We start from the raw sequence: 12,548 nt of genomic DNA on the forward strand, positions 1-12,548 counted from the left end.
ATGCAAAATTAAAAGAAAAAAAAAAAAGAAACTGTTCGAGCTGTTTCCGAGTCTATAGGGAATTAACTCACACCCACACACACACAAAGTTCCTTTTATATAATAGTAGATATACATCAAATTAAAATGCACTAAACATTTGGGATTTTCTTTGTAAAACTCAATCATTTTCTGCAAAAGCAAAAACAATTTCTCTACAAAACAAACAAACCAAACACCATGAATAAATATTTGAAGATATAAGGAACTTGAAGCATAAAACCTTTTTCCAAACTGACTGGATTTGCCATTAAATAACTCAAAAAGGGTTGATATGCTGTTAAGCAAAGCAACCAAATTAATACCCATTGGATTAGAAACTATTCAGTAGATCACATCTTGGAAGAGGTGTGAATATTCTTTCGTTTATGATTGGTTGAAAAAAAAAAAAAAAAAAACTGCTGATCTGAGCTTTTGTCTAATAGCAATATGTAAAAAAAAAACATTCATTGCCACTGCTATTTCTAACAGTAACAATGTGAGGGCAAAGGGCAGACTTTTACCAAACATTTTTGTTAATATATTCTTTGTTGTTTTCTAAAAAAAAATGCTTTTTAATCTTTAGTTTTGTAGTCTTCCAAATTTAATTAATTAATGCTTTAATCCGGCTTATTTTTATGAACCTGATATAAATATCAAAATAAAAACTAACAAGACAAAAAACAAAATTGGAGGGAGGGGGTGCAATGAGCCATCGTCCCCGGTGGCAATTCACTGCTCAGCCATTTAATAAGTAATTACCAATTAAGTTAATTGACCTAGTTGGTTAAAATAACTCCTAAAACTGCAGTTAAAACATGTTTATTTTTACTTGTATGTAAAAGGTACTTTGTATGTATATGTGTGTGAATTCATTCCCTATGTACTCCCAAATAGCTGGACTGATTGCTTTTTTGTCTTTTTTTAAAGATACACAAATATACTTTGTGTTTAAGAGTGTTCTTAGATAGGTATTATATCAGATTGCCTCTACTGTATTGAAAACCAATAATCGAAAAAAAAAAAAAATGGATGAAAGAAACAACAGTCCAATTTTGACAAAAATTAACGCTCTTATACAACCTAATATTACAAGTGCATTGAAGAATTTTTATCACCATACAAGCAAAAAGGTCCAGCACATAAAATCAACAACAGGTTCTTTGATAAGACAGGAGTGCGTTCAAAATGAATGTTTCTGTTAATGCACAATTGAAACCTGATACTTGACTTTTGCATTTTGAACTTTAATTCAAGCCATTATATACAAATAATCTTTTTCAAAATCAACAATAGGTTCCTATTTACAATGCCTCCCCACGGGACAGTTAGACACCAGGGTCGTTTTTTAATGTGGGGAAAAGGAACAAAAATTTAAATTGTCTCAGTCGTGAAGGATTTCTCCTCCACTGACAGAGAACAAGAAATTGAAGTGCAGCATCTGAAGCACAGATACTACACTTTGATCTTGTCCCGAAGGAATAGGTTATCCACAGTCCAATGTACCTATTTACAATGCCTCCCCATGGGACAGAGTTAGACACCAGGGTCGTTTTTTAATGTGGAGAAAAGGTACAAAAATAAAAATTGTCTCACTCGTGAAGGATTTCTCCCCCACTGAAAGATGTATTGTGGACTAAGTTACTGCGAGGAGGCACTGCAGTGGGGTCCTGGACTAGCACAGACAATCAATTTGATTTTTAAAAAAATGGGTATTTTTACCAATTTCAATCACAATAAAAGTATTGAAAGTGTGGAACATTCATTGATCCCAGGCAACGTCGGGTCTGCATGCTGGTGTATACATATATATATATGGATTCTCCCGTCAGTTTGAATTTGTGTGTACTGGAAAACTGTCCACAGTTTTTGGAACAACTGCTAATCTCAGTCGATGTTTCCTTCAAGAATTACAAGAAACCTTCTCTACCACCAATAGCAATGGCCAAGAACACATTGCCTGAAAGTACTTCCTTTAAACTCCTCGGCCTAACGTTCATAGGGAACATGAACTGGAATAGATACATTGAGAACATTGCCAGGGCTGCTGCGAGGAAGGTGGGCTCTCTCTACCATGCTAGAAAGCTACTTACGCTTGAAAGTATCCTGTACCCCTATAAGGCCACCATTCGCCCATGTATGGAGTACTGTTATCACATTTTGGCTGGTGCATCTCCTATTTGTCTCTCACTTCTAGACAGGGCTCAAAAGAGAGTCACCAACCCGACAGTCCTGAACTGTCATCTAGGCTTCAGGTTGTGTCCCATCGACAAAATGTTGCATCCCTCAACCTGTTCTATAAGTACTTTAATGGTGAATGCTCTGACAAACTATAAGCACTTGTACCCCCTCGATGTAAATACCCGACAAGCAGCTAAACCCCACCCCTACACAGTAGAGACCCCTACGTGTAAGAAAGCTTTCTACTTCAATAGTTTCTTCTCAAGAGCTGCTAGACTTTGGAACTCCCTTCCGGGATTCTGCTTTCCCAACTGTACTGACATGCAGAAGTTCAAGTGTAATGTGAACAGGCATCTTGCTACTCAACTCCCTTCATAATATCCCTTCAACTTATGTTGTCCCTGATAGTAGCCTCCTACTTCAAAGTGGCACTGTGCCTTGTTTGGGGTGAATATTGAATGAAAAAAAAAAAGTTGGCACAGACAGAGCAGACAGTAGCCCTTTGGTTTTATATCGGGTTTCCTTCCCTAGATGCCTGTCTTAACAACTGAAGATACATCTCTCCCAGGGTTTTTTGAATGCACCCCCATATACAAACCTAGAAATTTCTATCTCCTGGCGCAGTACATACAGTGCCTAGTATTTTCAAATGGTCACCCATCTTATACTGGCCAAGGTCATATTCTATAATAAATCTCACCTGTCTGTTTAAATATATGTATGCTATGTATGTATGTATGTTATGTTATATATGTATGTATGTATGTATGTATGTTATGTTATATATGTATGTATGTATGTATGTATGTATGTTATGTTATATATGTATGCTATGTATGTATGTATGTTATGTTATATATGTATGCTATGTATGTATGTATGTTATGTTATATATGTATGTATGTATGTATGTATGTATGTTATGTTATATATGTATGTATGTTATGTTATATATGTATGTATGTATGTTATGTTATATATGTATGTATGCTACTGGTACCATGTTCCAGATATTAGATCTAGTTACCTACTCCTGATTAATTTGGCTAATCTATTTATGTTATAAAAAAAAGTCTTCCTTATCTGTGAGATTTGTCCCTTTCTCCAAATGCTCTTCTAATTTCCAAAACGAACGATTGCTTTCTAGCTATGCTAACAGATGGCAGTTCTTTTATTTCTTTTTTTTATGGCGGCTTCAAATAACCAAAAGTTTTAGACAAATCAAAAAAAAAAAAGGTTGATTATTCTATTTTTTTTTAAATTTTTTAAAGTTTATTATCATTTATATATAGATACATTTTTATTTTTAGTTTATATTTAATAAAAAATATCAGAAATACGACACCATATATCCATATAAAATAATTACAGTATAGCTAGTCCAAGTTCTAACCATATATTTTACTTACCAAACAATTATTTTAGACCTGTTTCCTTACATAAAAAGTGTGCCAGTTTTGATATCCTGAAAGAATTGTTTGGTAAGAAAAATATATATTTAGAACTTCAAATGTAGCTGTACTGTTATTTTATATGTGCTCTGTTATTATATTTAACTAACGATGTTTAAGCGTATTTTATCCCCGGCAGAGCCGGGCTTTTCCCCTCCCCCTCCGCTAGTAAAATAAATAAATAAAAATATACAAATTACTCATCTCAAAGGATCCCAATAAAAATAATATTTAACAGTAAGCTTGTTAGTTTTCTGGAAAGTTTGGTCCTCTTTAGTGATGTTCAGTTTGACTTTTGTAGTTTTTGTTCAACTGTTGATCGTTTCTCTGCAAAAATGGAATGTTTTTATTAGCCCTAAAAAGAGCCCCTGGGGCACACCCAAAGGTTATCGCGAAGTATAGACAGACAAAATTATATAGAAATCGGTTAGTTACAACTTTTCAGAAAGTTTTATAAGCATCCAAGGCATCATTTTTTTTTTTTTTTTTTTTTTTTTTTTAATGAGCACAAAAGTGTCAATTTTAGCCATTTTAACCCGAAAGGCACCCCTAGGAGGTGGGGGGGGGGCGACCCCGGAGTTTTCCCAGAAAATCCGTTCTGTTACTTTTTTTACTTATATCATGTTTAATGTTTGTACAAAACTTTTTTTAAAATTCGAGGCGTAGTTATTAAGAAAAGTGTGGACAGACAAACGGGCGAACGGAGAAGGGTGAATTTACAGGTCGAACCCCCTTTTGTCGGGAGAGCTCAAAAAAGAAAAGATTGCCGGTACATGTCTGAGCAAACATCAGTGATTGAAATTTGTGGGTAATTCTTAGTCTTTTCACTCTCTTTTTCTATCAATTCTGGTCTTGTATTCTAGGCCCAACTCTGTTTCTTCCCGATATCAATAACTTTCCAGAAAATATTATTCAGAAGATCAACATCTATTCTGACGACGCCACTCTCTGTTCTCGCCCATCTCTCTCGGATCAGTTGCAATGTGCAGCTTATCTAGGGGTTGACTTCGGCTCAGTTGCAGATTGGGATATGAAATTGCTTGTTTCATTTAATCCTAAAAAAGAAATAAAGATGCTTATCACAATGATAGGCGATGCCTATTGATTTTAGTCTTGAAAAGTCTTGAAGGTAGGAGGAAAACAGTCAGCAGGAAGAGAGTTCCACTAGCCGTTCTTGGAAAGAATCTACTGAAATAGGAAGTTGTATTACAATGAGGTATCAAAACAGCGAATTGATGGAGACCACTAGACCTACGGGTCAAGTGAGCTGAGTCGTAACTCAGCTTATGCCTTTCAATCGTAGGCGTGCCCCCCTTCCCCCCCCCCTGAGGTTCCCATGGATGTTTCTGCTCTTGATGAGAAATCAACTCTGAAGCTTCTCATTTTTTTTTTTTTTTCTATTCTCATCAAATCTTTCTTGAAGTTTATATATTAGATCTGTTGTTCTTTCTGCTCCTCATAAAGTAGGTTCTCTCCATCGTCCTAAACACTTTCTCACACGTCAGGCTCTTCTCTATCTCTACAAATCTACTATCAAACCATGGAGTATTGTTGTCACATTGTGGCTGGTGAATCTCTGAGGGGTTCTTAAAGGTTTACAAACGTATTTGTAATTTAATTGCCCTCCCCTCCCCCACTTTCTCCTCTATAATCACAGACGTGATGTTGCTAGTCTCAGTCTTTTTTATAAATACTATTATGGCATATGTTTCTTAGAATTGTCTGATCTATTCACTGCTTCCTTTGTTCCAGCTCACTTGACCCGTAGGTCTAGTGGTCTCCATCAATTCGCTGTTTTGATACCTCATTGTAATACAACTTCCTATTTCAGTAGATTCTTTCTAAGAACGGCTGGTGGAACTCTCTTCCTGCTGACTGTTTTCCTCCTACCTTCAAGACTTTTCAAGACTAAAGTCAATAGGCATCGCCTATCATTGTGATAAGCATCTTTATTTCTTGTTAGCTCCTTATATTAAGTGGCTTAATGTTTTTTTTTTCTGGAGCGATTTCCACACAACGTATATGCAGAGTATCCCCCCCTATTTTATTAGTAAATTGATTTTAACACCAATATGATCAGCATGTTATGTTAAAAAAAACTACAATTCTTTATAAAATTACATGGGTTGGGCGACGACATGTTTACCTATTTTATTATTTTTATTAGAATATTTATTGAAAATCAAAAATAATTTACGGTTTTGATAGCTTATTGTCATTCTTGTTAGCTTCTTACATTAAGTGGCTTCGTGCCTTGTCTGAAACGATTTCCACACCCAAAAAGTATACATTGGGTAATTCCCCCCCCCCATTTTATTAAATTGATTTTAACGCCAATATGATCAACATTTCATAATGTTAAAAAATACAATTCTTTAACTGCTGCTACATCTAAAATTACGTGAGTCGTTTATCTATTTTATTTTCAATCGCATAGTTATTGAAAATCAAAAGTAATATATCTCGCCTTTCATACTGAGATTAGAGGGTAGTATCTGTTCTGTCCTCGGTCAGTGATTGAGAAATTTTTCTAGACTGGGGCACTTAAAGTTTTTGTCTCAATCTATACTGCCCCTTTTGTGGGGCTATATTTTACCCCACATAAAAACCGACATTGTGTCTCGCTCTTCCCTCGTAGGAAAGCAAGTAAATATGTTTTCTCTAAACCCTCCTCCCGAGCAACGCTGGGTAAACACAGTAATTAATAAATCTTAAAATATCAGTAAAGATCCCCGAGGATTATAAAGCCATACTAAAAAAAAATAAAAAATAAAAATTTCTCTGGTTTTGAGTTCGAACCCTTCTGTCGCCGTCTTTGTTTATGTGCGTTTTTCGATTTCATTGCATTAAAAATGAAAGTAGGTTACCGTGACAAAACAAAGGAAATACCAGCTTGTACGAAAACATTGTCTTCACGTGCTGAAATGAACAGAAAAAAAAAGTCATAATTTGTTTTTGGCTGTTTGTAAGGAATGCGTATCCAAATGATTTTAGTGTCAACAGTCGGTCCCGACTATTGGGCAGAGAATCGCGAATCAGTCCCGGAAATGGGCGAAGCAATTTACGATTTGAAAGACAGTCGCGAAAAAAAAAATGTAAAAAAAAAAATAAGTGGGGGGCAGATGACACTAAGCATGCGAAGATTTAAAATGCCCTTCAAAAACAAAACAAAAAAAAATTAAATTAAAAAAAAAAATTAATGAAAAGAAACTGCAGATTTCAAATCGTATGACTTAATCATTTTTGACATTCCCCGTTGATACTCGGGACTGACTTTCTGAAATCCTCTAGGTACTCCTTCTTTATAAGTTCCTTTTATTTGTATAAACTCAATACTTGTGTTTTTATTTTTATTATTATTATTATTATTTACATTTTAACGGTCCATAAAAATTTAGTAAAATTTTACATTAAGACCCGTCTCAGGTTCGTATATAACGAAATATTTTTTTTATTTTTTTTTTTTTTTTTGTAGATTTCGGTGTGCTAAAAACGAATCTGAAAACCGTTTCCGTCGCCAAAAAATATTTTTCATGATATGAAGAAATTACTTTTTCGAAAAGTTGGTGATCACTTTTCCATGTAAATTTAACTTAAAATGAGCACCCACTTTCTGGCCACCTGAGAGAGGGGGCATTTTAATGTTTATTGGCTAAAAGGTTTCGATTTTTGTTTTTGTTTTTATCTTTCAATAAAGACACGAGGAAATTAAAAAATAAAGAAAAATCGGTATTTTACTTTGACTCATCTCATTTCACAGCCCAGCCTTTGTTTACGTTACACGCGAGCATAGAAAAGGCTGTTAAATGTGCACTCGCGTACCAAACTGCCTTGTCACACTGTAGTATTGGCGAAAATTTTAAATTAGACGAAAAACAAGTAGTTTTCCAAATATGAAGCCATGTAATTCTATGTTATCACTGATGGCCATTTTTGTACGCGCAAGCGCACGATGGTATTAACCCCTGAACTCTGGGACTATTTTCCATTTCACAGCCTATCCTTTGTTTATGCTACATGCGAGCATAAACGAAGGCTGTTAAATGTGCACTCGCGTACCACACTGCCTTGTCACAGTGTAGTATTGGCGAAAAATTAAAATTAGACGAAAACCAAGTAATTTTCCAAATATTAAACCATGTAATTCTATGTTATCACGGGTGGCCATTTTGTACGTGCAAGCGCGCAGGACATGTGCACGCGCTTGCATGTACAAAATGACCAATTTAAATTGGCTGCAAACAAGTAGTTTTTCGGATATTAAACAATGTAATTCCGGTAATTTTTTACTTTCAACCTTAACAATTACCTTTAAATATTAAGCAATGTAATTCCTTATGCTATCAGTGATGTCTATTTGTACACGCGTATTTTTGCTCATTTTACATTACTTTTATATAGAAAAGTGATCTCCACTTTTTGAAAACGTAGTTTCTTCATATCATGAAAACTATTTCTCTGTGCCACAATTAAATGTTATATTTGTTTTCAGCGTCTCTGAAAACCTACAAAAGTCCTCATTATAACGGTTTTTTTTTAGTTAAAAAGAATCTTGACATTGACCAAATTTAAATATAGTTTCGGTGCTTGTGAGATAGTCGACAGATCGATTTTTTTAATTTTTTAAATATGCTGTTTTAAGCAAAAACAATATTACGCACTTAATTACCATGTCGAAAATAGTAATATATCCAAAAATTACCAAAATTCATTGAATAGAAAGCTTATTTGTGGGTAAAAGTAAATTTTATGGGAAATTGGTTAAAATTGCATTTTTTTATGTTATAAAGTAGACGGTGAAGAGTTCACACAGAGGACATAACTCTGAACGTAAAATTTAGATTACACAGACATTTGTAGCTTATACCAATACTTTTTTGTACTAAAAACTAGGGGTTTACCGATTATCAGTCACTTTGCCGATTAATCAGCCGATTACTTTTCTCTTTCCTATTAAATTTAAATTATTTCATCACTGCCAAGTAACTTATCAGCTAACTTTGACACATTAGCATAGTAACAGCTAATTTAACTTAACATTTAATTAAGTGTATGGCCACTGTTATGGCTTTTTGCCTTTATTAACTAAAAATACAATTTCCAATTTTTAAATGAATATAATTAAACAATTAGATGAGCAAAAAATTACAAACCAACTACAAAGTGTAAATTGTAATTCTTTAAGTGATTAACTATAAGCTGAAGTTCTGCACCTGCTGTTGCTCTACTTCTATTCTTGCTGCCTCCTCTGCTCTCAGTCTCCTTAGTATTTAAAGTTGAATACTTTTAAGTTGTAATGGAGATTCTCAGGACAGCCTGTTCCTCATAGGTTCATACACAGATGAAGGTGGTGCGCTTAAATATTTTGAAGTGGTAAGGTCTCCTGTGTTCTATTGTGCACTTCAGCATAAAGGATTTACTCCTTTTGAGTTTAGATTGTGATTCTTGTATTTCTGTTGTAGTTCCTATTTACAATGCCTCCCCACGGGACAGAGTTAGACACCAGGGTCGTTTTTTAACGTGGAGAAAAGGTACAAAAAAAAAATTGTCTCAGTCGTGAAGGATTTCTCCTTCTCTGACAGAGAACAAGAAATGGAAGTGCAGCATCTGAAGAACAGATACTACACTTTGAGGTATTTATTTGCTCCCCCACCGAGCAAATTAGGCACAAGGCCGATTTTTAATGTGAGGAGTGAAGGGGAAATGGGGACCAACCCCCCGGGGAGTAGGGGAGCTGGATAGTGACAATTGGTATGAAGGGTTGCCCCTACATTGACCAAGGTCTTATCTGTAGGGTCGCCCCCACATATGGTCTTTGCTAGTCTTAGCTAGTCATAGCTTGCAGTATCTGCCAGAACAGATGGTATTTATTTGCTCCCCCACCGAGCAAATTAGGCACAAGGCCAATTTTTAATGTGAGGAGTGAAGGGAGGGGGAAGGGAAAAAGGGGACCAGCTCCCGAGAGGTGGGAAATGGGAGCTGGTTAAAGGTCAGGTATATGGGGTTGCCCCCACATCTGGTCTTTGCTAGTCATAGCTAGTCATAGCTTGCAGCATCTGCCGGAACAGATGGTATTTTTTTGCTCCCCCACTGAGCAAATTAGGCACAAGGCCGATTTTTAAAGTGAGGAGTGAAGGGGAAATGGGGACCAACTCCCCGGGGAGTAGGGGAGCTGGATAGTGACAATTGGTATGAAGGGTTGCCCCTACATTGACCAAGGTCTTATCTGTGGGGTCGCCCCCACATAGGGTCTTTGCTTGCAGTATCTGCCTGAACAGATACTACACTTTGAGATATTAAATCTTTTATTCATGTTAAAAAATACAGTAAAAATTAACGATGAACAAAAAACTTAGGCACATGGCCAACTCAAAAGGGGGGATTTTGGGGGTCGTTGGTCATCCTTGTCACTCCAGAACTAAACAAAGTCAAAAGTTTCTCCCAGCTAGTATCTTCTTTCACCATAATACCGCATTCACCCTTTCATATTGGGGGACGTCCTAGTAACTCCCAATTTTTAAAACATTTTTTATTGACGTGTAAAAACAAAAAAGATAACAATAAAATGGTGCAATAATTCATTTTTGTCGAGGGCGGGGGGAAGAAAAAAACAAAAGGTGATTAGTAGGACCCTCCCAACCCCGTCTAGTTGATAGACTGCCCGTTCCACTAGGTTTGTAAAAGGAACCTCGCTTCTGCGGGTCGGTCTCTAGGTGGGGATGCCCTCTAGATGGGGGTGAATGGAGAAAAGAAAATTTTTGTGGGTAAGGGATGGAGGTTAGTTTGTATTTCTTTTTCTCCAAGATGGGTAAAATTTAGAGGAAGGGGTGAAAACAAAAATTGCAGGTAAGAGGGGATGGGGATCTTGGAGGCTTCCTAATCGGGGAGGGATGAAACACACACTCAGCTAGCTGAGAGACTACTTGTTTAATTTTACTTTACAGAACTGCGCGTTCCACACCTAGGCGGGGAACACATATTCAAATTTGGCTCCTCTTCGTACACACAGACTTGCCACATGTATCCATCTTCTGTAAAATGCCGCGCGATGCAGCCTTCTTCTATCACATCTGATCTTCACCCGTACTACACTTTGATCTTGTCTTAAAGGCCAAAGTTGCAGTCTCCAGGTTTAACTCAGTTTCTATATGCTATCAGTTTTGATTTGTTACTGTAGGATTATTCGAAGTTAATTCATCAAACCGGCTTGAAAGACAGTTTTACTTTCACTTTGATCTTCTTGACCCTCAGTAGAGCCTGAAGAAGTTTAACTTAGCAATTCTGCTTCATTATCATCAGTAGAAAGTAGATGTAGAATCCAATTCTGAATAGTGTTTTCCATATTCTTCTGAAATTTAAATTTGAATTTTGGATCTAGGAAAGTAGAGATACAAGTTTTTATCATTTAGATCGGGTGAAAATCTTGTTTCCTTTGATTCATTGAATTGTTCAACAGTTGTAAGGATTCCATTAAAGTCAGAAATGTCAAAATTAGATTAAACAGCTTTTGAAAGAAATAACCTCAAAGCTAAAATTGTAGGTAATTTCCTCAAATGGACTCAGTAACTGGACAATTTTTTGAGCAAGCCCCCAATGGTAAGTTGTTAAGGTATGAATTTTATACCATCATAAATTCTCGTATGAAAAAATGAACAAATCTTTCACTAAAAAAAATTTGGTTTGTGCAAATCATTCTGCTTCACATATATGCCACGAAAAAGTCATTTCTGATTAATGTTTATCAGTTAAACATATTCTGTTATTCTGAAAAACAGCCAAGTTTGTTTTGCTTATTTTTAAAACTGGTAAACATTAATCAGAAGGGACCTTTTCTGGGCATTCAACGTAAAGCAGAATGCTGTGCACAAACTGGAAATGAATCATGTGTAAACAATCATAGCGTTAACTTGAACAAAGCTAATACAAAAAATAAAATAAAGATGTTAAAACAATCAAAAAAAAACAATAGTACTTATGCAACGAACTTTCTGGAAACCCATTTTTTAACATGTGGAGGGGAAGATGTTTTTTTTTTTTTTTAACTAGTCTGTACTTTCACCTAACAATTTAATAAACAATAAAAAACAAGTGATTTGTGCCACAAGCATTGAAAAAGGACAACTGAAGTTTTTTTCTCTGTATGTGTTTGACTGGGGAAGGTGTTGAGGGAACCACCTCAAATGGACGAATGTGATCGGTGCCAAGCAGAGAATTCAGCAGAATTACAAAGAAATACTAATTGTATAAAGAACTCCATCGCTGATGACATGCAGCTCTTTTGATGTTGGACATGTACGTTTACGTAAGTACATCGCCATGATAAACCAAGTGAAAAACACTACATAAAATTATTACATTTTCTTGGGATACTATTTAAGAAGTATGTGGTATAAAGAGCTGACATTTGGATATAACATTCTACAATATGTATTGATTAGGCATGCAATATTCCAGATATGTATCTTTTAATAGTTTTGAAATTAGTATATGTTTATGACATTTGGTACTTTATTTTTGCCGCCAAAATTGAACATATCAGCATTTTTATCAGCTTATAATGAAGTAAGTTGCAGTTGGAATTGTTTAAAAAAAAAAAAAATAAAAAAAGCAGGGATAATAATCATTATGTATAGAATTATATTGAATGTTTATATTTGTCATATTTTTTTTTTTTTTTTTTTCAGTTTTATTTGATGATAATTTAAAAATTGTCCATCACTGCAATTTTGGTTTTATAAAAGATCCAATGTTCACTTTTCACACCTCAAAAAATGAAGGCCGAAATTGAATTAGAAAAATTGTACTTTTACTTTCTATTGTCTTCTTATATTAGGAATGATGAAAGCATCTTTTGTGACATTTTTATTGTTTTTTTTTTTTTTTTGTTAGTTGAGTTGT

The 12,548-nt window shown here is 35.2% G+C and overlaps 1 protein-coding gene across 2 annotated transcripts in view; it reads left to right on the forward strand.

The window, feature by feature from the left end:
* Positions 1-12,548, forward strand: part of LOC145256251 (tectonin beta-propeller repeat-containing protein 2-like) — a 168,058-nt gene that overhangs the window by 16,190 nt on the left and 139,320 nt on the right. The window contains exon 1 of one of the 2 annotated variants that reach the window (XM_080114908.1): positions 6,815-6,941. The exons of the other annotated variant lie outside the window; for it this stretch is intronic. The gene's annotated coding sequence lies outside the window, so the exon portion shown is untranslated. Of the gene's footprint in view, positions 1-6,814; positions 6,942-12,548 lie in introns of those variants that run through there. 2 annotated transcript variants of the gene reach the window in all.

The sequence above is a fragment of the Euprymna scolopes genome, chromosome 32 (assembly GCF_053919585.1).
Source record: "Euprymna scolopes isolate OS-2025 chromosome 32, ASM5391958v1, whole genome shotgun sequence".
In the NCBI taxonomy this organism is placed as follows: domain Eukaryota; kingdom Metazoa; phylum Mollusca; class Cephalopoda; order Sepiida; family Sepiolidae; genus Euprymna; species Euprymna scolopes.